The following is a 4036-nucleotide window of genomic DNA, read 5'->3' on the forward strand; positions in this document are numbered from 1 at the left end:
TCCTCACTGTGCTCTATGGAGATGTCAACAGAACCCATCTTTGGACTAACAAAAAAACGAACAAACAAAAAAAAAAAGCAAAAACCAAGCTCCAGTGTAACAGAAACAGCAGACAGAAGTTCCTCCCTCTGAGTCTCTCACTCTGGAAGTGTGAGTGGATTTCTTAGCATGCAGTCTGGCAAAGAAAGCAGCAGGAAAAACAGTCCCAAACGCTCTCATCAGGGGTTTAGTGTGTCCAGACAAGCAACTTGTCAAATCCCTCGACTGGAAGACACACTTAACCTTTCCCTTCTGGTGGTCTTCAGGACCTGGGCAGCCCGCTGCATCCGCCTGCCAAAGAGCTGTGTTGGAAATTGAAGGTTGATCTTGACACGTTGAAGATTTTGTCAAAAGGCATTCTGTGTGCCACAATGATTCAAGAATGAACTTGCTATTCCTCAATGGTATTTCCAAAATAATATTGTTCTCAAAATGAATGTCTGTGTATATAATTTATGTATATGATGTGTCTAAATCTTATGCCGGACCCATGTCATGCAGTGTTGTAGGATATATTACTCTTTGCTATGAGCCAGAGGAATGTGAGTAAAATAGATTGCATATCAGCATCACCTACAGATTACTGTGCACGACTTTCAAGGGAACACGTTTTAATTAGGTTTTCACAGTAAGCACTAAAATCACAGTGTTTCTTTAGGACTGATGTTATCTAGCATACATATTGAATTGAGGGTGATGGCAAAGAACCAAAATGCCCTTTTATAGAGAGGCAACGACAAAACACCAACTAATCTTTATCTGAGCTGGACAGACAATCTTGAATTTCTGTTTAATTATTATACAGGTTATCTCTGAGCAAACACTGTGCACACCTCAATCACAGTTCACTAATCCAGTTAATGAACCTTTCTACTTGCTTCATATTGACTTAAATGTCTATTAAAAATATGAGCCTAATAAACAAATCCCATCTTGAACCAAGTCTGGAATTCCCATGTGGAAAGGACAGCTCAAACTGGGTTAATGACCACAGCTGCAGGGATGCAATGAACTTCTGTATACAACGGTGTCCAAACACATTAGGCCAAGCATGAAGAAGACCCATTTGCATATAAGTCACTTTGATCTATGGCTAAACTGCCGCACTTGTAAGTGTTAAAACCATATTTCACGATGAGGATGCACAGTGGCAAGTTTCAATGCCAACATGAAAAGGAATAATCCCCAGCAACATCACCGAGTCATGTAAGAGACATACACACTTCCTGTGTGAAAATGTGGCTCCAATTGACTGGTTTTGTTTTCAGTATAAGACTTTGAAACCTTACAGTTGTTAAAATATGTTTAATATTTTAAAAATTTAAATTTTTTTATAAGAAAGCAAGAAGTTAAATCCACAAGGAGACCCTTACCTTGTATAACTGTAACTAGATACATGGCTACAGTCACCTGCATCATTTTACTAGGTAAACATACAAGATTACAGACGAGATTCATCTTCACTTTGAAATAGTGACACAACGCACTACAAACAAAACACTCGGTCCTGTAGTTTCATTCAGTTCAGGTTTGGATACAAATGGCCGGATTTAGAATTCGGAGAATTCCTTGCAGACGTGTAAAAATGTACAGTTTGTGCGTTTCTCTGTAGTCATGTGATCAGTAGCCGAATAAAAGGAGGGAAAACACATCTGAAATAGTGGAGAAAAGCTCTAATCAGCAAGCGCATTTTAAGGGAAGATATCCAACAGTCGATACAATTAGTGGTCCTGTGTGTAATCTCCACCATGCGCAGACTTGCCAAGAAATTAAATATAACACATCGAGGTCAGTAGTTCAACGATTTTAGACCATCCGCCAAGTTAGACAGCTCTGAGAGGAATCTGCGATCACCCCTCTGGTCCTATTTTTATTCGTGTTGCAAAATCCAAGTTTTAAGAATTCGGCGACCACAAACAAAGTTAATTTGGGGAGATTTATTTTTTGCTATTTTATAAAGGCAAACGCAGTAATTTTGAAATATATCTTATCGAGGTAAATCGATATCTTTCTGCGCTCATAATTAGGTCTACACAAACAGATATAGGTCTTCTTTAGGCCTGCAGTTAATATGAATTGCAATATCAGCTTATTTCGGTTGATTAATTTATTTAACTGTATTTGATTTCAGTATATAACTTTGGGTTCGTAGAGCTGCGCCATGTCAAAACTGCACAGGTGGCTTGCGCGCATGATGATGATAATGCAGAATAGGACGCGAGCGCCCCCTGTTGGTCATGCTCATAAAACAAAAAAAATCACCATAGTCGCATTCGATAGGGGAGTGTTGTTCATCCTGAGACTGGCTCGCTTGCTGTAGATTTACGGGGTCCCCCTCCACCGTCACGACGTCTTAATGCAAGCCATCGTGTGCCTAAAAGCAGAAAATAATATTTAACATCATGGACAATTGCAGCTTTTGCACTTTAGGCCAGTTTATTTGACACGGGTTGAAACTAGTCTCGGACTAAATTGGAATGTGAGAGATGAGGCATCCTTGCAAAGTTTTCTGGGGTTAGGACCTTGCTTTGAGAGACGGGCCTGTAGTTTTCCTTTTGATTAGGTGCCACGATTAACATGCAAATCACTTAATTATATACATATTATTCATACATATACATACTCATACATACATACCCCTTGTACAAAACATTGTTTATTATGTTTGTTTAAGGAAGAGTTGTCCCGAGAAAGAAATATATGACTCCTCACTGCATTTGTGTAGCGATCAAGGTCACTATGAGGAGACGCTTAAGGAATTGTGAGTAGTGCAACCTCTCTGGACAGTGCCTCGTTAATCAGATGTCAGTCAGAAGATGCAGTAAAACCTGTCCCCTTGTCTCTCTGCCCCCACCGCGCACCCTTCGACGTCTCCCGTCAGCTCCATGCATGACAAAGCATGGGTTAATGTCCTGCTGTTTGATAAGTGCCACACATCCCTCCGCAAGGACACACGCCGCACTGGCCGTTAATGTGCGGAATAAATCAGACGGGGCTGTCTCCCGTGCCAAGCTGCGGTTTAAACGCACAGCTTACAAATGCGGATGCACCTGGCGCCAAAATAAAGGCTTATAAAAGGCTCGTTTGCCAACGAAAAGAATGCGTCTTGCTGTGCGCGTGGGTCAAGATGAATGTTATTCTTAGAATGGGGGAGAAAAGCGCGCGACAGAGTAAATAAGTGTGATGAAAAAGACGCCAATCAGCTGAAAGTGAAACGAACCGCGGGGAGCTGTTGTGATCTCGCCCCGTCTCCCGATACGAAAGGGGAGGTGGGCGGGCTTCAACATTAAAGGACTCCGCTGGTGACAAATGAATCTGCATGCTGAAAAGGGTGGAATTAATTATGATGTTTATTTCAAATTTGGCTGGCACCAGTCAATACAGCTCTGATAGTGTATTTTTCAAATCATCGGCATTCATCAAGTCATGGTAAACGTTACAAACGTTCGCGTTTCCTCTCACGCCATGCACGTGACATTTCGTATGAAATATACTTTTATAGTTGATATACGAGTTGGTGGCAATAACATAAAGAGGTCATCATGACATCATGACTGTTGTATGACTGCGTACAACATTTACTGGTTTATTTTTGTCTAGAATGTTTGGTTTTAGTGCACTGGGGTTGGCATTTCTAGAATAATTTGTTTAGAGTTTTCATGTCCATATCATGATTAGCGCCAAACTATCAGAGAAAAGGCGTTAATCCTAAACTCAGGCACACAGTTTCCCAAATCTCACCAGGAGCGATTTGGTGAGATTTCCATCCATTTTTGGCGCGTCTTTCGCATCCATTTAAACCAAAATCCCAAACCTTAGCAGTGCACAGCATAATGGAAGAACATACCACACCCACCACAGCTGTCTATGTTGTCCACTAGAGCAGTGCCGTTTAGGATGTCTGATGGTCGTGCTATTAGCTGTACTGTTGCACCGATAAGTAATGCATTTGCACTGATACTCTTTGGGGAGAAATGTGTGCATGTTACGTCCAGCC

General features: G+C 41.2%; 1 long non-coding RNA gene across 1 annotated transcript; it reads right to left on the reverse strand.

Annotated features, from left to right (window-relative positions):
* Positions 1-1527: 1527 nt before the first annotated feature.
* Positions 1528-3318, reverse strand: LOC143481699 (uncharacterized). The gene is made up of 3 exons (XR_013122054.1): positions 2677-3318; positions 2302-2413; positions 1528-1691 (listed from the first exon to the last, which is right to left on the reverse strand). It is a non-coding gene; the product is annotated as an uncharacterized LOC143481699 (long non-coding RNA).
* Between the last annotated feature and the right edge of the window lie 718 nt (positions 3319-4036).

This window comes from Brachyhypopomus gauderio, chromosome 18 (genome assembly GCF_052324685.1).
Source record: "Brachyhypopomus gauderio isolate BG-103 chromosome 18, BGAUD_0.2, whole genome shotgun sequence".
In the NCBI taxonomy this organism is placed as follows: Eukaryota; Metazoa; Chordata; class Actinopteri; order Gymnotiformes; family Hypopomidae; genus Brachyhypopomus; species Brachyhypopomus gauderio.